Consider the following 22,694-nt stretch of genomic DNA (forward strand, 5'->3'; position numbering starts at 1 on the left):
TGGGTGGTTGGTTCTCAATCCTGGACAGCTGCCTCCTGTTCCTCTGCAGCACGCTCCGCTGCTGCACACTCCTCGAGTAGCGCCAGCTCGTACAGCCACAGGGCATCCCACAGGGTTGTGGCGACTAGCAGGAAGGCCACCATTGCTGGTTGAATTCCAACATCCATTATCTGCAGCAGGTGAAAGGCTGACATGTTAGCATGGTGCATTCCCCCATGACCAACCAGGTCCAAAGGGCTACACAGTGGCCCCAGTTGGCACCATGGACCCTGCCCCCTCATGTCGCACCCCCCACCCCACCACCAACACACGCCTGGTCCCATTGGTGCCCGCCACCATTGGGGGTCTCTGGCCCTGGCAGATGTCCTGTTGCCAGGACTACCATCCACTGGTGCTGCCCTTTTAGCGGTATGCTCCACGACCCCACCTCTGATTGGCATTCCCGAGGGGCTACAATGGGTATTGCCGTTGAGTGGGCCGCATGATGCCCCGCCAGTGGGTGGTGGCGGATTGGGTGTTGGAGGATGTTGCGGAAGGTGGGATGCGGGGGTGGGAGCTGGGGTGTAGAGGGTGGAGGGTGTGGGGGCGCCCATACGGCCATCGTGACTATGCAGAACCTGGGCCAAGTTGGGTGCTCCGTGGGGTGTGCAGCTAGATGGCTGCCTTGCAAGCTTGGCAATGGCGGTCCATGCCTGAACACCACCCCAGTCCCATGGGATGGAGTAGCCCTGGCCCCACTACCCATTCCTCTGTCACCCCCGGGCCTCGCAGGACCACCCCCCCCCCCCCCACTCCAGCAGCCCACAGTCGTGCCTCTCCATCTCTCTCTCTCTCTCCATCATCAGCCACGACTTTTAAAAGCACAAGTCAACCACGCTATCGGGAATTTGGTACACCAGAGGTGGGGAATCATGGAGGCCCCGGAGAATACCGGGTCATATGCAAACAGTGTTTACTGTACGTGCATTCTGGAATGCAGTGGTGCCGCTGTCGTGGCAACGGAGAATTGCGATTCAGGGCGTCAGAATCGATTCTCCATCCGATCACGTTTCCCGACGTAGGCCGATGGAGAATCCCGCCCCTGATGTTTGAAGTTCATCAGATTGAAATTGAAGATAAAGCTTTGTTGAATTTGTTTGTACAAGATCATAATTTAAAGTTTTCAGGTTTTCTTTCAAGTCTTCTTGAAGTCAAGGGGCAGCACGGTAGCATTGTGGATAGCACAATTGCTGCACAGCTCCAGGGTCCCAGGTTCGATTCTGGCTTGGGTCACTGTCTGTGCGGGGTCTGCACATCCTCCCCGTGTGTGCGTGGGTTTCCTCCGGGTGCTCCGGTTTCCTCCCACAGTTCAAAGATGTGCAGGTTAGGTGGATTGGCCATGATAAATTGCTCTTAGTGTCCAAAATTGCCCTTAGTGTTGGGTGGGGTTACTGGGTTATGGGGATAGGGTGGAGGTGTTGACCATGGGTAGGGTGCTCTTTCCAAGAGCTGGTGCAGACTCGATGGGCCGAATGGCCTCCTTCTGCACAGTAAATTCTATGAATTCTATGATTCTATTTCCCGTGATTGACATTTCTGTGTCTATATCAGTTCTGATTTTGTTTTGTCAAACTTATCAGTCATCCGTTGAATTTGATTAATTTACACCGATAAGTTTTCCTTGGCAAGGTATATTTCCCCTGTTCTCTCCTTCAAGCTCACATTCTGTAATTGTGCATCTGCCAAATGTTTTTGAAACACCTCACGCTCTTTAATGAGAACTTTTACTTTCGCTTGCCATTCAAAATCTTGATTTCCATCTCTTCATATACCACTTTGGAAGTATCATAGTTTTCCAAGGTTTCTTCCAAATATGCAGCTGTTTTCTTCAGCATTGAAATCACTTTCTTGGAGCTCTCAGCTTCCTCCCAGAATATAGAACATTCCAGAGTCTTCCCTGCCAACTGGTTCTTCTGTCCTTTCAGAATGGCATTAAATTCATCTTGTTTCACTTCATAATGCTCCAGAGGAACAAACTGTGGCCTGAGGGACCCTTGTAGTGTGTGAAGGCACTTCATTGGGTTTTCCTTTTTGCTGTGAAGTTTACTGACTTAATCTTGAGCTTTGTGTAATTTCCCAGAGTCTGATTGAGTTTGTTATACTATTGTGCCATTCTTCTGCCCAAGGTAGTCATTATGTCATCGTGTCATTGCAGAGTTATATCCTGTTTTGGAATTTGATCTCGAAAGACAACTAACTGTTCTTTCAACTGTTTATGTTCTTGCTGAGATTTCCTCTTCGCACTCTTCAGTTCGGGATATTGCTTTGTCACTACTGATAGCTCCAACACAGCTTTTTTTTTTTGAAGTTGCATTCAACTTAATTTTTAACTCCTCGTGTTTTTTCAGGGGCAGGTATTGGTTCTTCAAAGAGTCTTTCAAAGTTGGAGTGTCCTTGAGTAGCTGTACTTGACTCTACAGTTGATTGGGATTCTCCACTCCCACTTTGATTTACCAACTGTGGAATTGAGAGCTGTAACTCCATCCTGGTACCTCTGTGACATCTCAGAAATGTGTTTGTTCAAATCTCAAACAGTTTGGTTCATTGAGGACTTCAGTTAATCAGGCATTTTAATCTATATACTCAGTTTGAACCCTGTTTAAAATTTTGCATTTCTGCTCTGATATGAACATGAAGAAAAAAAACTCTAATTTTCCTTCTGCAGGGATTGGTTATTTTGGATTTCATCAGACATCTTTCTCCAATTCAGTCAGCCGCTCACTCCATACTGCCACCTGCTGTTGCAGTTGGAGTAATGTCTTGGGCTTCCCAAAAGCATATATTCTTGGGGCTTGTAGAGAGTTCTTTGTCTCTCTGGCTGTCTCGGGAGGTTGCTTGGTTGATGTATTTTACACTTTCATAACTTTACTGCTTTCTATTTCTTCTTCAAAGATCTGTATTCCCCAGAACTTGTCAGGGACCTTTAATATGTCATAAAAGTTGGTTGAGGATGCACTAATGCCCCGCATGAGTGTTATTTAATCAACATTTATAGCAAGCAAGTATGAAAAGGCATTAATCAGGACTTCTTCTGATATTCTGAACTGGAGCCTTACCTTGATTTCGAAATGACGTTGCTGTTCACTCAGAGAAAGGGGGATTTCCCCCACTTGGTGGGTCCTGCACAATGGTGATGGCATGCTTCTTGAAGAAATTATCTTGATAACCACTGCTGCGTTGGCTGCCTGCCTTTAATGAGAACTTTTACTTTCGCTTTTGTGAGCAACAAGCCAGTCAAATTTAAATTCATGCTTGCCATTTTGCAAGCTGGACAGTCGTGATATTGCCATGATATTTAGTGGTAAATCATTTTTTTCTTTCCTTATTACCCCAGGCTCGCTGTGTTAAGGCTCTCACTCGGGGATTGGGTTCTTGGGATGAGTTCCTTTCAATGTTGCATCTGACACTGAATTTTTAAAAGTGTTCTTGGGACTAGTCTCAACCCAGAACTTTAGAAGATTTAGCTCACCTTTTTGCAGGACCTGTTGACTCTGTGCACTGAAGCTTGACTTTCAAGGGAGATTCAGTGGAGTCTTCTGTTGCAGTAAACAAAAATCTCTGCCTTCAGCTTCCAGGGCTTTTCACCAGAGCTTTTTCTAGCGGTTTTCTTCTATGTGTCCTCAGCTTCTTTGGGGGCATCTTTCAGGTTAGAACTTTAAAAAAAAAAATGTTGTTCTTGGCCTGACATTATTTTGGTTTGTTGCAGCACTTTAGTGAGCTTGAGGGTTTTTGATCCCTTGCTGCCGCCATATTTGGAGTGATTTGGTTACTGAACAGCATGTCTTAATTAAGCCTTCATAGTTTTCAATAGGTTAACTGTAAGGCTTTATGAACTACCAGAACTTTCGCACAGCAGTAGAGCAAAGAGTGCAGGCTAGGATCTTTTTCCATTTTTTGGTCTTTACACCTTTCCGCTCAACATCTCACCGACTCCGAGGTCTGTGTCATGTGCCTTCTTACATCATTGTAGAGACAGGACTTTACGCAGTCCCACATTAACTCTGTATATGCCAGGCCCCGAGCTACCATTACCATCCCAACTTTTCCAATTCACTTTGATGCTTGACAGCATCCAATCTGTTTTCACCAGTCTGGAATTTGTATTCTCTCATCACAAACTACTGGAAGCCATTATTTTCATCACAATGTTTTGCCTTTTTAATCCATCAAGGGGAAACCTTAGGAAGGACTGAATTCACAGGAAGTCAGTTAAAAATAAATGCCACGCTATTTTAGCGAGAAGTTAAAATAAAAAGAAAGGTCCAGTCACTGTTTTTGGAAATTGTCCTGTTTTACAACCCAATCAAACGGTGCCTCCAGCTGAAGCATAATTCTGACTTATTGGCTGCGTTAAGTGTTCTTTGAATCTTAAAATGCTTGAAAACAAAACCAATCAATAACGCTGCAGACTACAGAGCGAGTCAAAACAACCAAAAAAAAGATTGGCAGGAGGTAAACAGACGTATTGGTAATAAATGTGACCAATGCAAGGTCTCAGAATGTGATGCAATCTTCACCCGAGTATTGTGTTTGCAATTGAGTGGAATTTGTTATTTTGACAGCATCACCGTGTCAGCAATTGAGGGCAGATCAATCTTTTCACAGCAGGGCTGTGCAGTGAATAAGTATAGGCCCCTATTTTCACAGACAAATGTGCTGACATTTGAGGAGATTAGTATTTTAGGAGCAACGGTAGATGAGAAATCATTACATCACATTCTGCAAACTAACGATTACTTCTGATCTTATAACACAACTATCTTGAGGACTATAGATGTTATCATTTTTATTGCAAGCAAAATATATGCTTATTTTATAAATGATTCTCGGTGATTCTCAATGAGCTCCTTGTCATTGTTCAATTTCTTGCTTTCTGGCAATGCTCAAGAACCGTATTTTGCTCAATGGGGTACGAATAACAAAATGTGTAATTACAATTGAATACACAAATTTGATAAGATCGTAAAGCAATAAATCTTCTTCTTCCTCTTCCACTCATTAATGTAAAGCATTCCTTTTGCGTTCTCTTTAGATTCCATTCCATTCAGTTGCATAGTTTCAACAAAGATGAGCTAACTGGCCATTCAAGATGGGGAGCAAGAAGGAGTGCGGTGACAACAGGGGACCGTATAGTGAGGAGGATTGACGCCGTTCTCTGCAGCAAAGACCGAGTGTCCAGGTGACTGTGTTACCTGCCCGATGCCAGGGTTTGGGACTTGAGGGAAGCTTGTTGTGGAAGTGGGAAGCTCCAGTTGTTGATACATGTCGGCCCCTAACAAAATAGGTAGGACAAGGAAAGATGTTCTGCATAGAGAATATGAGGAGCTAGCCACTAAATTAAAAACCATGATGTGGAGATGCCGGCGTTGGACTGGGATGAGCAGAATAAGAAGTCTTACAACACCAGGTCAAAGTCCAACAGGTTTGTTTCAAATCACTAGCTTTCGGAGCGCTGCTCCTTCCTCAGGTGAATGAGGATTCCATTCACCTGAGGAAGGAGCAGTGCTCCGAAAGCTAGTGATTTGAAACAAACCTGTTGGACTTTTACCTGGTGTTGTAAGACTGCTTACTAAATTAAAAGTATAGTTTCAAAAGGTTATCATCTCTGGATTATTACCTGAGCAATGTGCAACTTGGTATAGGGTACATCAAATTACAGAGATGAATATGTAACTTACAGGCTGCCATAGGTGAGGTGTGTACCAATTTGTGGGAAACTGGCAGCGGTACAGGGGAAATTGGGGGCTATACCATTCGGAGGGTCTACACCTGAACCATGCTAGAACCAGCATTCCTGTGAAGCGCATAACTAGGGAACTAGAGAGGGTTTTAAACTAAAGAGTGGAGGCAAGGGATCAAACATGGGCAGATGTGGTATATCAAAGAGTATATTCAAGAAACCCCAACTTCACAACTTCCAACAGGAACTCCTGTGTCCAGCAGGGCCAGAGGTTTCCAAGCTCCAATCACCCTCTAACATCATAGCCAAAAATCAAAATCAAAGTTGAAACGAACTTCGTAACTTCAGAAGGGATTGAAACATGAAGAAGTGACCAAGCCACCCTTTCCCCTATCCAACAGCAACCAAAAGCTGTAATTCTGATTTCCCATTCGCCAATTAAGCCCAGGCCAATTATTGCATCAAATTACCAGATCATACTCTGAGGACATGTCTACCGGCCACATTGCATCTGAATTAGGGCAACATAGAACATACAATGCAAAAGGAGGCCATTCGGTCCATCATGTCTGCACCAACCCACTTACGCCCTCACCTCCACCCTATCCCCATAACCGAATAACCCCTCTTCAGCTTTTTTGGACACTAAAGGCAATTTTGCATGGCCAATCCACCTAACCTGCACGTCTTTGGACTGTGGGAGGAAACCGGAGCATCCGGAGGAAACCCACGCAGACACGGGAAGAACATGCAGACTCCGCACAGACAGTGACCCAGCAGGGAATCGAACCTGGGACCCTGGTGCTGTGAAGCCACAGTGCTAGCCACGTGTGCTACCGTGCTGGTGGATGGCGAGAGAGCCCTTCCCTGGGTTTCCTGATGGCCGTTATGTCTCGTGACATCTAATCAAATCTTGCAAGACGTCGCTATCTGGATCCCGCCCACAATGGGTGGAATCCAGCCTTGCAGAGTGAAGTCAACTTAAAAGCTCACTTACCTCAGCCTTCGCAGGAGTGAATGGCCACTCGACATCTATCGGTCGCTCCAAGGAGACCCCAGCCGGGCACCATTCAGTACTGGTCCCCATAAATGGGGACCAAGCGGAAGGGTACCTGGGAACTCTGCCAAGCAATCAGAGGCCCCCAGGTGGTCAGCCTCTGGACAGGGTGGCACCCTGGCACTGCTAGTTTCACCTGTACACCTTGGCACTACCAGTCAGGCACCCTGGCAGTGCTACCTGGGCACTCTGGCAGTGCCACCCAGGTGCCAACATGGCACAATCAAGGTGCACAAGTGGCACTGCCAGGCTGACAAGGGTACTGCCAGGGTGATGTTTGCAGTGCCAAGATGACAGGCGGGCATTGTGCCCATGCCAGGGATCAGGCCCGGGGGGTGCCCCTGGCTGTACATGGTGGGAGTGGAGGGGGCCGCGAGAGCCCCCAACAGATGAGTTGGGGGCATTGGTGGGTTCCGGGGATTGTGTTCATGAGATCAGGGCACCATTTTAAAATAGCGACGCAATCTCTTCCTGCACTGAGGAGCTCCACTCACCGTAGCCCATCAGTGCAGGAAATGCGGCAAAGTGCGGCCTCAGTGCGGTGTTCTTCACTGGGGCACGAAAACAAGGCAGAGTTCCCTTAGATTGCGGAATGGTTCCTGGTGCTACAAGTGCCACTGGGCTTGACTCTGCTAATCCCGCCCAGAATAGTACTCTGTTTTATTTTGGTTCGATCGCACGCTGAGTTTCACTTCAGTAAATGCCTATTCCATGAAATCTGAGCCAGGCAGCTTGTTAACTGCATAATGAGTTGCGAAATCCTCTTAAGCAGGAAATTTGATGACATTATCCCTGACGGTGAATCTAATGGCCGATACAAAATATGTTTCTGAAAAGATATAAAAATTTCAAAGCAATGTTAACACATATGAAAAAAAGATAGTCACGAATAGCCCATACTTCCTAATGATTTACTGGAGATCATTAATATAAAATGTGTATTCATGTATATATTTTCATGACCTGTACACTGGAAGTGATGTGTTGATAGCGCAAGAGTTTTCACCATTGTAGCTACAGGCATGGTGTGTAAGAGCTGTTGAGGATCTCAAAGTAAACAGTTTAATTTGTTGTCCCTTGTCATCATTTCTACACAACCCAGCAACTTTACGTGATGTCTGGAACTGAGCAGGACAGCACAAGAACGCCGGTGCACTGACCTGCTATTCTTCAATGAGAACATCGGCGACAATTGGGAAATGTTTCTAAACGAATGACACGTATGCTGACATGCCTGTTTCTCCGATAAATTGAAGCAAGTACAAGCGTATACGCTGTTGGACCTAACGAGCCCAGAAGTGGATGAAAAATTGAATCTTTCACCTTCCAATGGAAGGAAGACAAAGAGAACCTTGAGGTACCACTAAACGAATTTGAACAGATATGCCCACGGAAAATGTCATCGTGGACAGACACGTTTTTACCACCACTGACCAGAAACTTGATGAATCGATACAATCATATCATAATCTTTATTAGTGTCACAAGTAAGCTTACATTAACACAGCAATGAAGTGCATGTGAAAATCTCCTAGTCGCCACTCTCCAGCGCCTGTTCAGGTACACTGAGGGAGAATTCAGAAAGTCCAAATCACCTAACAAGCACGTCTTCCGGGACTTGTGGGAGGAAACCGGAGCACCCGGAGGAAACCCATGCATACACGGAGAGAACGTGCAGACTCCGCACAGACAGTGACCCAAGCCGGAACCGAACCCGGGTCCCTGGCGCTGTGAAGCAACAGTGCTAACCACTGTTGTGTTGCCGTGGTGCCCATATGCCTCAACATTGGAAATTCTGGCAACGAATGCACATTTGATAACTCTCACTAATTGTGTCGTATGTGGAATACACAACTAGGCTAACCGCAAGCGGTTGCTCCGCGGAAAAAAAACCTCACGTTAGAGTCCGTCATCGGTATCTGCATGCTAAATGAGCAGTTCGAGAAGAGCACAGAGGAATTAAGGAAAGAAACAGAAGTTTCTCCTGCAGACAGCACCCACAAAAAGGAACCACGTACTCCACATTTTATATGCCTTGTAATAACTGTGGCAAATGGAATCACTTTGCCTGGTGTTCCAGGTCAAAGCCACAGCAACATGCCACTGCCACACGTCATGTGGCATCGGCTCCATCTCCTCGCACTGAAACCCTAAAAATGTTCTGCTGCAAAACTGTTGACTTTATCACAGGAAAAGGTGAAATATCCACAGCATTAAACATTTCTCAAGCATTGCCAAAGTTAAAGTGAAAATCAACACTGGGGCAAAATTCAATGTACTGTGAAAGCTGTTTTTGCAAAAAATCAAGCCCTCTGCTGCATTAAATTCCACAAATTCAGTCTTGTTGCATATGGTGGACAAACCATACACTTGGAAGGCAGAGGCACCTGACACTGTACTCGGGGCAAGTTCCAGTTCCACATCGTCGACCCGGACGTCAAACCTCTGCCTGGATTTCGGGACAATATTGTATAAGGGCTAATCATTCTTGAAAGGAATGTACACACCCAACAGCACCAAGCCCCAGAGATACTAGAATACAAAGACCTGTTTCTTTTTGATATTGCTCGGAAGCGGCCCATCATATATCATATGAGGCTGGATGACTCAGTTAACATCCACTGTCTGTGCCTCCAAGCATAGCCAACTGGTTTAGTCACACAATCGGGGGTTTGCTGAGCAGATCAAACTCCAAGCTTAAGGACCCTGTACTGACTTAGGTGTATATATGTGCCGTTTTTAAAAGAATGGTGGGGGGGGGGGGGGGGGGGGAGAGAGGGAAGGAACATGTTTGGGCTTTGCACCAGGTTTTGTGGCCCAAGCTCATGCTCTGTGAAAATGTTCTGTTACTACGTTCGACATTGCTCTTTCCATGCGAGCATGGACTGTCCCAACTAAAATGGGGAAATGCAGAATGTGCAGTCATGTGTATATTGCCACAGGAAGGGACGTGTCGGGAGCACGGGTGTTCTCACCAGTGTGGCTACAGGCATGGCGTGTAATATCTGCTCAACGTCTTATCGTAAACCATTTACATTTTAGTCCTTTGTCATCATTCCTCCACAGCTAGTAGCTTTACAGTCAGGAATATGAGGTGTAAGAGTAGGCCATTTGGACCTTTGTTCTTTCATTGAGATCATAACAGATCTGACTGTGGATTTGCCTCCACAGTCCTGCCTCTTCCTCCATTATAAGCCAGTAATCCTATTTTGAATGCTCAGATAATGAGCCCAAACCACTTCAGATTTGTATTGCTTTATTTAGCTTCTCATTTGGTTTACTGTCTTGTAAGTCACTGATAGGTAGATTACATTCTCTACATAATTTTGTTGTTTTCATTTAACCAGCTTCGCAAGATTAAAATAAAGTTAATTGAGGGAAACATTTTTTTACCATAATCTGAAGGTTATGAAGAACCAGCTAAAATAAAATATTTACTTAATCTTTCAAAGTTAACCATAAAGAACTCCTAATGAATACTCGTGCAGTGGCTCATTAATCATTAATAAGTTCTTAAGCTGGTAAGTGTGATCTCAATATTCAAAGGAATTTTGCAACTTGTAACCTTCTACAAACCTTGAAGTGGCACGGTTATATCATACAAATTAAATTATTGGGTAAGAATTCTGCCTTTCACAGATAGCGGTTAGATAAATTAAGTGATCTTCTGCATAATTTAGTTTTTTGTGAGGGCTATTAGTCACCATTTCCTATTAGTTATAACAGATTTCCAGTCAAATATCAGGCATTTCTTCTGAGTGAATTAAACTGACATTATTAAATGACACACAAGATTCAGTATCTGTCTCTATTCTTCGTATATAATCTTGATGGGTGATATTCAGTTTTATATAAATCTGAATTTAATGTAGTGCTTACAAGATTCATGAGTATTTTTGCAAATTAATTGAACTATTTTTGATACACTTTGCATTGTGCAGACTACATAGCTCAAATCCCAGCTTCTCACTCTAAAGGAACAAATCATTCATGGTGTGATCAATCATGTACTTTTTGTTTGCAGGCAGCCATTTCCTCTCTAGCCCAGTAATGCCCGTTTTTAAGATAAACATGTAGTTTCCAATGTGTAACAGGAAAACAATTTATAAACACCTAGTTGCCATTCTTTTTTTTAACATTTAGAGTACCCAATTCATTTTTTCCAATTAAGGGGCAATTTAGTGTGGCCGATCCACATGGCTTGCACATCTTTCGGTTGTGGGGGCGAAACCCACGCAAACACGGGGAGAATGTACAAACTCCACATAGACAGTGACCCAGAGCCGGGATTGAACGTGGGACCTCAGCGCCGTGAGGCAGCAGGGTTAATCCACTGCACCACCGTGCTGCCCTCTAGTTGCCGTTCTAACATATTCCAGTTCCAAGGAAATGTCAACACTGGGTTGAATTTTAATGTGGAAGAAGACAGTTGCTTCACAGTTCCAGGGTCCAAGTTCGATTCCCTGCTTGGGTCACTGGCTGTGCGGTGTCCGCAGTTCTCCCTGTGTCTGCGTGGGTTTCCTCCGGGTGCTCCGGTTTCCTCCCACAGTCCAAAGTTGTGTGAGCTAGATGGATTGACCACATTAAATTGCTCTGTAATGTCCAAAGATTCGGTGGGGTTACTGAGTTACGCGAATAGGGTGGAGATGTGGGCACAGGTAGAGTGCTCTTTCCAAGGGCCGGTGCAGACTCGATGGGCTGAATGTACTCCTTTGGCACTGTAAATTCTATGATTCTATGAGTTTGCGATAGGGGCCGAGTGGTGGTGAGGAGTTAAAACTGGTGACATTGACAACCCGTCAGGGAGTCAGCACCAGTCCGGGGATGGACCACATCTGACTTCAGTGTATTCGGGTGCTAGCAGCCATCGCTGTGTGGTGAGATAGGTTGGACTTTCCACAAGCTGATTGCTCAGTTATGATAATAATGAAAATAATCGCTTATTGTCACAAGTAGGCTTCAATGAAGTTACTGTGAAAAGTCCCTAGTCGCCACATTCCGGCACCTGTTCAGGGAGGCCGGTACGGGAATTAGTGCATTATTGACACATTATACTGGAATCTCCGCAAGCGGGATTCTCCATTGCGCCGGCAGCACACCCATGCTGGTTTCCCGGCAGTGTGGAGTGGCCACAATGGGCAATCCCATTGGCAGGTGACAGGATGGAGAATCCCGCGGACCAGTGAGGGCTGCCACCCAGAAAGATGGCCTGGTGGACCGGACAATGCCGCCCATTGATTGCACTTTAAAGTCAGGCCTATGGGCTTCTGAGATTCCTGAAACCTTTGAGTGAAAGCAATGTGGGCACACAACAGCAATAGGGTGGGGTGGGGGTGGAGGAAGGAATCAATCTCACTGTCTGTGAGGAGTCTGCACGCTCTCCCCGTGTCTGCGTGGGTTTCCACCGGGTGCTCCGGTTTCCTCCCACAAGTCCCAAAAGAAGTGCCGTTAGGTAATTTGGACGTTCTAAATTCTCTCTCAGCATACCAGAACAGGTGCCGGAATGTGGCGACTTGGGATTTTCACAGTAACTTCATTGCAGTGTTAATGTAAGCCTACTTGTGGCAATAATAAAGATTATTAGAAATGTTGCAAATATATGTACACGCAATTGCTTTCTTACCTGCTGACGAAAAACGATTTGCTCTCAGAATCTTTACTGAATCACCGGTTTCGGAATTATTTTCGATACCTTGGCGGTTTGTTCTGTCACATCAGGATGGGTGTCACTTTCGCTTCCATCACCACTGTTGACTTTTTGCCTCTGGATCATTTCAGGGCTCTGGCACAAACAGATGCAAGGGCAATTAGGGAAGGGCAGCAAATGCTGTCCTAACCATCGAAGCCAAGATCCTGTAAAAAATGAATTCAAAATAAAATTCCAGTTAGCCACATACAATTGCAAAAGGCATACAACTGATGGGTTGTTTTCCATCACTGGCAATTATGTCAACTTTGCAGATGATGATAGCAGTTAGAATGAGCAGGCACTTGATTTTGCTGAGCTGGTTAGCTTCAATAAGTGCTGGATGCCATCGACCACATACACATGGTAACCTGGGCACCGAGAGGTTGGGTGTCAGATGAGGGCCAAGGTGACAAGTAACAGCACCAGGACAAGTCTGATGCTCACTAACCAATAACTTCACAGCAAAAATCGGGACACAGCAGTGGGGTTTCAGTTAGGGGTCACCCATTTAAGACAGAAATGAGGAAAACTTTATTGAGAGAATTTGTGTGGAATTTATCACCATAGAGAGCTGTTGAGGTAGGGTCAATAAATCCCTACAGTGCAGAAGGAAGCCACTCAGCATTCGAGTCAACAGCGACCCTCCAAAAGAGCATCCTACTTAGGCCCACTCCCTGTAACCCCATCTAACTTGCACATCTTTGGGCACTAAGGGACATTGTATCATGGTCAGTCCATCTAACCTGCACATCTTTGGACTGTGGGAGGAAACCGGAGCACCCGGAGGAAACGCACACAGACACGGGGAGAAAGTGCAAACTCCACACAGTCACCCGAGGCGGGAATTGAACCTGGATCCCGGGTGCTGAGAGGCAGCAGTGCCACTGTGTCATTAAGAAAGTTCAAGGCCAAGATAGACAGAATTTTAATCTGTCAGGGAATCGAGATTTATGGAAGTAAGGTGGGAAAGTAGAATTGAGGTTTATCATATCAGATCAGACTCGATGGGCTGAATGGGCCACTTCTGTTCCTACTTCTTTTGGTCTTATGGTAGTTTGGAGAAGGAACTACGCACTTAAAAATCTACATGAAGAAAGTTGGCTTCATTGACTTTGTCTGAAAATCACCCGGAAGAAAAAAAACAGTATAAGAGAGAAATAACAATCTAGGGGAAGTTAGAATGAGGAACAAAGAAATGGCTGGCCAACTAAATACATACTTTGATTCTGTCTTTACAAAGGAGGACACAAATAGCCTACCAGGAATGTTGGGGAACACAGGGTTCAGTGGGATAGAAGAACTGAAGGAAATCAGGATTAGTAGGGGAATGATGTTGGGAAAATTAATGAGATTGAAGGCAATAAATCCCCAGGGCCCTATAATCTACATCCCAGAATACTTAAGGGCGTGGCCCTCGAAACAGTGGATGTATTGGTGGTCATCTTCCAAGATTACATAGACTCTGGAATAGTTCCTACGGATTGGAGGGTAGTTAATGTAATCCCACAATTTAAAAAAGGATGTAGAGAGTAAAAAGGGAATTACACACAAGCCAGCCTGACGTCAGTTGTGGGGAAAATACTAGAGCCCATTTTAAAAGATATAATACCAAGGCACATGGATAACAGTGGCATGATCGCTCAGAGTCAGCATGGATTTATGAAAGAGAAATCATGGCTGAGTTCTCCAATTTTAAGGCTATGTCCGGAGGATCCATGGCGCCGCCCCAGCACCAATCCTCCGACCAGTGAGGGGCTAGCAGCCGTGCCATCTAAAATGCCTCGTCCCAACGAAATAAACGGCTGGAGAATTGCTGGGTCCACAGCCACGCATGCACGTGGTGACGAACTGCAGCGGCTCGCCATACAACATGGCGCCGGACGTGCCGGACCCCACCTGCCAGATTGTCACCCCCCTGGACACCCCCTCGCCACACCCTGGCCACCCTCCACCAGTCCCCCTAGCCCTCGCCGAAGCCCTCCCGGCCAGCAGCACTTCTCCCGCTCGGCTGTGGCGGAGCTGGACACAGTCTGCAGCTGCCATGCCGGGTTTTGGAGCGCTGAGGCCACACATCAACCATGCAGTCGGGAACTCGGGAGCAGAGCATCGGGGGAGGACCTTCAGATGACATCCTGTGGTCGTCCCAACGGCGTGCACCGAGCACCACGATGATGCGCTTTGGGAGGGGCGGAACATGCGCAACCTGCGTAAAACAGGTGTCACCCCCGATTCAGTCGTGAAAATGGATTCTCCACCCGATCGCCGATTACAAAATCGGCGTCAGGAAACGGAGAAATCCTCCCCCGTTTGACAAATATACTGGAATTTTTGAAGGATGTGACTAGTAGGGTTGACAAGGGAGAGGCAGTGGATGTGGTTTATTTGGACTTGCAGACGGCTTTCAACAAGGTGCCCCATAAGAGATCAACGTGTAAAATTAACACACACGGGATTGGGAGTTGTGTATTGAGATGGATAGAAAACCCGGTTGGCAGGCAGGAAACAAAGAGTAGGAACAAATGGGTATTTTTCGAAGTGCAGGCTGTGAGTAGTGGGGTGCCGCAGAGATCGGTACTGGGACCCCAACTATTCACAATATACATTAATGATTTAGATGAGGGAACTAAATATATCTGCAAATTTGCAGAGGACACTCAGCTGGATGGGAGGGTGAGCTGTGAGAAGGTTGCAGAGATGCTTCAGTGTGATTTGGACACGTTGAGTGAGTGGGCAAATGCATGGCAGATGCAGATGAATGTGGATAAATGCGAGGTTATCCGCTTTGGTGGAAAAACAGGAGGAAAAATTATTCTCAGAATGGCTATAGATTGTAAGAGGGGAATGTGCAATGAGCCCTGGTTGCCCTTGCACACCAGTCACTGAAGGTAGTCATGAAGGTGCAGCAGGCGGTAAAGAAGGCAAATGGTATGTTGGCCTTCATAGCGAGAGGATTCCAGTACAGGAGCAGGGATGTCTTACTGCAATTATACAGGTCCTTGGTGAGACCACACATGGAATATTGTGTGCAGTTTTCATCTCCTTATCAGAGGAAGTTTGTTCTTGTTATGGAGGGAGTGCAGCAAAGGTTTTTCAGACTGATTCCTGTGATGGCAGGACTGACATATAAGGAGAGGTTGATATGGTTAGGATTATTTTCGTCAGATTGTATAAGAATGAGGAGGGATCTTAGACAAAACAATTTCTGCCACCATACCCCTGCATTGCATTGATACCTGTGTTCCAGCGATACATTGGATTGAATTGGTTAATTGTCACGTGTACCGAGTTACAGTGAAAAGTATTTTTCTGCGAGCAGCTCAACAGATCATTAAGTACATGAAAAGAAAAGAAAAGAGAAAGAAAATACATAATAGGGCAACACAATGTGCACAATGTAACTACATAACACCGGCAAAGGGTGAAGCATACAGGGGTGTAGTGTTAATCAGGTAAGTCCATAAGAGGGTCGTTTAGGAGTGTAGTAACAGCGGGGAAGAAGTTGTTTTTGAGTCTGTTCGTGCGTGTTCTCAGACTTTTGTATCTCCTGCCCGATGGAAGAAGTCGGAAGAGTGAGTAAGCCGGGTGGGAGGGGTCTTTGATTATGCTGCCCGCTTTCCCCAGGCAGCAGGAGGTATAGATGGAGTCACTGGCTGGGAGGCAGGTTAGTGTGATGGACTGGGCTGCGTTCCCGACTCTCTGAAGTTTCTTGCGGTCTTGGGCCAAGCAGTTGCCATACCAGGCTGTGTTGCAGCCAGATAGGATGCTTTCTATGGTGCATCTGTAAAAGTTGGTAAGGGTTAATGTGGACATGCCGAATTTCCTTAGTTTCCTGAGGAAGTATAGGCGCTGTTGTGCTTTCTTGGTGGTAGCGACGACGTGGGTGGACCAGGACAGATTTTTGGAGATGTGCACCCCTAGGAATTTGAAACTGCTAACCATCTCCACCTCGGCCCCGTTGATGCTGACAGGGGTGTGTACAGAACTTTACTTCCTGAAGTCAATGACCAACTCTTTAGTTTTGCTGGCATTGAGAGATAGATGGTTGTCGCTGCACCACTCCACTAGGTTCTCTATCTCTCTCCTGTATTCTGACTCATCATTATTAGAGTACCGGCCCACTATGTTCGTATCATCAGAAAACTTGGAGATGGAGTTGCAACCAAAGTTTGCCACGCAGTCGTATGTGTACAGGGAGTATAGTAGGGGGCTAAGTACGCAGCCTTGTGAGAACCCGGTATTGAGGACTATTGTGGAGGAGGTGTTGTTGTTTATTCTTACTGATTGTGGTCTGTGGGTCAGAAAATCGAGGATCCAGTTGCAGAGTGAGGAGCCAAGTCCTAGGTTTTGTAGCTTTGATGTGAGCTTGGCTGGGATTATGGTGTTGAATGTGGAACTGTAGTCAATAAATAGGAATCTGATGTTGGAGTCTTTGTTGTTGAGAAGCTCGAGGGCCAGGGAGATGTAGTCTGCTGTGGACCAGTTGATGCGGTATGCGAATTGCAGTGGATCAAGGCATTCTGGGAGTATGGAGTTGATGCGCGTCATGATCAACCTCTCAAAGCACTTCATTACGGCTGAAGTCAGGGCCACCGGACGGTAGTCATTGAGGCACGTTGCCTGGTTTTTATTTGACACCGGTATGATGATGGTCTTTTTGAAGCAGATTTGGACCTCAGAGTGGAGTAGGGACAGGTTAAAGATATCCATGAACACATCTGCCAGGTGGTCCGCGCAGGCTCTGAGTGCACCAAAGAAATTCCACCAACAATGCCTCTGCCGTATCCTCCAGATTCGATGGGAGGACTGATATTGGTGTCCTTCTTGCATTCAGCTCCACAAGCATTCAGGCAAAACTCCTGCCAAATCAATTTTGACGAACTGGACACTGCGTTCGGACGGCTGAAAAATGTCTGCACAATTAAGTCCTGTTTTCTCAACTCTCAGTCAGCGTTCCATGGGAGCTCAAAATAAAGTGCCTCAGACATCCTGAAGCTTGCCATGAAGCGTGGCAGCATCGACATTAATGACTGGGAGAATCGTTCCAAATGGTGAAAACCTGTCCGTCAATCTGCATCACGCTTTGACAAGGTCTCACTGATGAGGCAGAACAGTGGCAGGGAAGGAAAGAAGAGAAAGCAAGTCCTGCGTTCTGGATTCGGCTTTCCCATGGACACTCTACCCTACATGCTCAAAAAACTATGGGTTGAGAATCAGCATCTTCAGTCACATGATGACGCTTCCAGGGAGGAACTACTTCAGTTCAGTAGACAGACTGAAGAAGGTGGTACTTTTCTTCTTGGAGAAGAGAAGTTTGAGAGGAAATTTGATAAAGGTACACTAAATCATGAGGGATCTGGAGAGAGTAGACAGGAAAAATTGTCCCCAATGGTGGAAGGATCGAAAACCAAGCAGCACAGATTTAAGGTAATTTTTAAAAATTCATTTACGGGGTTGGGCATTGCTCGTTGTAGCGCACAATGACTTACGAGAGACGAATAGAGATGAAGTCGATGAGGCTTTATTAAGCGTGACTTGTTCCCCGCAGTTCAGCAACAGACTGGAGCTGCGGGGAGAACTCCTGGTTCTTATACTCCGCCTTCAGGGCGGAGCTAGAGATCAACAGCTAACCAGGACCCGGGATCTGTCAGCCAATGGCATCACGGCTTCACAGTCCCACATGACCCCTAATGCATACTACCACACTCGTTAGGCCAGCATTTATTGCCCAAAGTTGCCGTTCAGAAGACGGTGGTGAGTTGAAATGCTGCAGTCCTTGAGGTGTAGGTATACCCACTGTGCTGTTCGGGAAGGATTTCCGGATTTGTCCCCAGTGACAGTGAAGGAATGGAAATAAACTTCCAAGTTAAGGTGGTGAGTGACTTGGAGGGGAACATCCAGGTGATGGGGGACCCAGGTATTTCCTGCTCTTATGCTTCTTGATGGTAGTGGTCATGGGTTTCGAAGGTACTGACGGAGGAACCCTGGTGAGTTACCGCAGTGCATTTATTAGTTGGTACACATGGCTGCCACTGTGCATCGGTGGTGGAGGATTTGGATGTTTCTGGAAGGGGGAGCAACCAAGAGGCCTTCTTTGTCCTGGATGTGTTGAGCTTCTTCAGTGTTGTTGGAGCTGCACTCATCCAGGCAAGTGGAGAGTATCCCATTACACCCCTGACTTGTGCCTTGTAGATGGTGGACAGGCTTTGGGGAATCAGGAGGTGAGTTTCTTGCCATAGGATTCCTAGACTTTGACCTGCCCTGGCAGCCACAGCATTCATATGGCTAGTCCAGTTCAGTTTCTGATCAATGGTAACCCCCAGGATGTTGATTGTGAGGGGTTCAGCGAAGGCAATACCATTGAATGTCAAGGGGCATAGGTCATTGCCTGATACTTGTGTGAGACGACTGTAACTTGCCACCTGTCAGCCCAAGCCTGAATATTGTCCAGGTCTTGTTATTTTGGACACAGACTGTTCCATTATCTGAGGAAATGCGAACGGAGCTGAACATTGTGCAGTCATTCGCAAACATCCCCACTTCTGACTTTATGATGAAAGGGAGGTCATTGATAAAGCAGCTGAAGATGGTTGGGCCTAGGACACTACCCTGAGGAACTCCTGCAGTGATGTCTTGGCGCTGAGATCACCTACCACCACAACCATCTCCCTTTATGCCAGGCATAACTCCAACCAGCAGAGAGTTTCCCCCCTGATTCCCATTGACTCCAGTTTAGCTAGGGCTCCTTGATGTCATACTCGGTTAAATGCCACCTTGATGTCAAGGGCAGTCACCCTCACCTCACTTCTGGCATTCAGCTCTTTTGTCCAAGGAGGTCAGGAGCTGAGTGACCCTGGTGGATCCCAGACTGAGCATCCGTGAGCAGGTTATTGCTGAGTTAATGATGCTTGATAGCACTGTTGATGACTCCTTCTATCACTTTGCTGATGATGGAGAGTAGGCTGATAGGGCAGTAATTGGCTGGTTTGGATTTGTCCTGTTTCTTGTACGCAGGACACACGTGGGCAATTTTCCACATTGCCGGGTAGATGCCAGTGTTGCAGCTGTGCTGGATCAGCTTGGCTGGGGGAGCAGCAAGTTCAGAGCACAAGTCTTCAGTACTATTGCCGGGATATTGTCAGGGCCCAAAGCCTTTGCAGTAACCAGTGCCTTCGGCCGTTTCTTGTATCACGTTGAGTGAATCGTATTGGCTGAAGACTGATATCTGTGATGCCAGGGACCTCAAGAGGAGACCGAGATGGATCGTCCACTCGGCACTTCTGGCTGAAGATTGTTGCGAATGCCTCAGCCTTGTCTTTTGCATATATCTGCTGGATTCCTCCATCATTGAGGATGGGGATATTTATGGAGCCTCCTCCTCCAGGACATGTTAATTGTCCATTACCATTCACGGCTGGATGCGACAGGACTACAGAGCTTAGATCTGATTCGTTTGTTGTGCAATTGCTCAGCTCTGTCTGTTGTTTGCTTCTTATGCTGTTTGGCACACAAGTAGGCCTGTGTTGTAGCTTCACCAGGCTGACACCTCATTGTTCGGTAGGCCTGATGTTGCTCCTGGCATGCTCTCCTGCACTCTTCATTGAACCAGGGTTGATCCCCTGGCTGGGTGGTAATGGTAGTATGGGGGATATGCCAGGCCATGAGGTTGCAGATTGTGGTTGAATACAATTCTGTTGCTGCTGATGGTCCACAGCACCTCATGGATGTCCAGTCTTGAGTTGCTAGATCTGTTCGAAGTCTATCCCATTTAGCACGGTGGTAGTGCCACACAACACGATGGAGGATATCCTCAATGGGAAAATGGGTCTTTGTCTCCACAGGGACTGTGTGGCAGTCACTTCTACTGATACTGTCATGGACAGATGCATCTGTAGCTGGTAGATTGGTGAGGATGAGGTCAAGTATATTTTTCCCTCATGTTGGTTCCCTCACCACCTGCTGCAGTCCCAGTTTATGTCCTTTAGGACCCGGCCAGCTCGGTCTCTGGTGGTACTACTGAGCCACTCTGGTGATGGACATTGAAGTCCCCCACCCAGTGTGAGATATTTTAGTTGCTGTGATATGAAGAGTCTAAAGTTCTGTTCTTTTTTCACCAACACACATTTATTTCATTCCAACAGACTTTGCACAAAACTCTAACTATACATCACCTGACAGAGGCCACCTGAAGCCCCTTTACATATCAGTGTCAATTAATGGATACTTAACATAAATGAGACAACTAATTGCAATGTCTCTTAACCCATTACTTAACAATCTCCCCTTCCTTGGAGAAAAAAAAAATTAGGTGAAAACAAAATTTCAAGAAACTCAAACACACATATGATTTCTCCCCCTTTTTTTTGTTTGGACGAGAAAGAAAAAAAAACAGTCACAGAAACAAGCGCCCTTCATTAACAATATCCAAAAGTTTCTGTGAACCCGCCCCTCTTTTCATAAAACAGTCTGACAGTTGTTAGCTACTGTCGACCCATTTAATTTTTGTTATTTCCCCTCTGTCCAACATCTGCTTCAAACTTGCGATGTCTATCCGTAAATTCTTTTCATTGACACTTTTTGTAGAGTGCACATTTTCCCACAGGGATTTATTGTCAATGTGACAGTCAATAGGTATATTACCCAAATCCCCTAATCCCAAAATTTCTGTCAATATCTGACTTAAAGAAAAGGCCATATCCACCGCCTCTACAAGGATTAACGTCTCAGCAGCCAAAGTGCTTTTTGCCACTCTCCTTATTTTCTTTGTTTCCCACACAAGTGGGCAACATTTACCATTGTTCCACAAAAGGAAAATGATAAAACCTCCTGCGCTTGTAACCCTATCACATAAATGTGCGTAGGACGCATCACTATAAACTATGAGTTTCAAGTGCCTAAGTCACCTAAAACCAGGAACTTCAAAACACACTCCTGCATTTTTTAGTTTGGCCAACGCTTTATTTGCTCTTATTATGTCTTCCACTTTGGGATAATTCATTTTTGTACTCAACTCTAAGACAGCAAAACCCACATCCGGTCTAGTCTGTCTACCTAACCAGTTCAGTTGCCCAATTAAACTTCGCAGTTGCTCTTTTTCTATCTTTGAAACCATTGCGTCTTTTTGTGAAACACGGCCACGACTAATTGCTATTGGGCTGATGCTTTCCAAATAACATTGCTGACGTAAAGTTGCTCCTAACTTAGTCTGTCCAATTTCCAGTCCAATATATTTAAATTCACCGGAAGCCTGACTTCCAACCCTGAATTCATTCCTCAAACCAGAGATTACAATAGCTTCAAAATCACTAGTCCCACCAGAGAAAAAAGCATCGACATGCATCATAAAGATGCCTGAAAGATTTCCGTTATAGTGCCAGTAAAACATTGCAGGATCTGCTTTCAACTGGCATCAGCCTAACTTTAACAAAACTGACCTTACAGAAAAATACCAGACTCTAGATGCATCATTTAATCCATATACACATTTGTTCAAGTTCCAGAGTACCCCTTCTGTGTTAGCTACTTCTTTAGGAGGACGGAGAAAAATGTCTCTCTGGAGCTGATGCCCCTGCAAAAAGGCAGCTTTTATATCTATAGATTTGCATTCCCATGCCTTTGTGGCTAATAGAGCCAAGAAGATCTTTAAAATAACCTTTCCTGCTGTAGGTGAATCTACCCTTAAATCCTGATCTTATAAGTTTTCTTCAAATCCCCTTGCCACAAGCCTGGCCCTTGCTTTATAACTTCATCCGGAAGAACCTTTTTGGTGCAAATCCATCTGTAGGATAGAGCTCTTTGTCCCCTATCCGATACTTCCGTGTATACCCAAAATTCACTCCAACTATGCAATTCTTGCTGTTTAGCATCTTTGATAACTTTTTCATCTAATTTATTTGAAGCCACCAAAATCTCACGTGCATATGGGCTTCTACTCCTATTAGTATTCGTAGTCGTACTCATGTTCCGAGATCTTGATAAACTACGTCCCCTCTCCCGCCTGGTATCCCGTTCTGTACTGCTACTGCTTGATCTTTCCCTTCTGCTGTGGGATGTCCTTTCAATAGTTCTCGACCTTTTCCTGCAGACCTGTTCACTCTCCGATGTACTATCTGAACTGGCACTGCGTTTCTGTGCCCTCCATTTTTAACTTCGTTTTCCCAATCCATTGTCTTGACTCCTTCCCCTGAATGCTATACATTCAACCAATGTTTATACTTTCCAGTGACCTTTAA

This window comes from Scyliorhinus torazame, chromosome 15 (assembly GCF_047496885.1).
Source record: "Scyliorhinus torazame isolate Kashiwa2021f chromosome 15, sScyTor2.1, whole genome shotgun sequence".
NCBI classification, from domain to species: domain Eukaryota; kingdom Metazoa; phylum Chordata; class Chondrichthyes; order Carcharhiniformes; family Scyliorhinidae; genus Scyliorhinus; species Scyliorhinus torazame.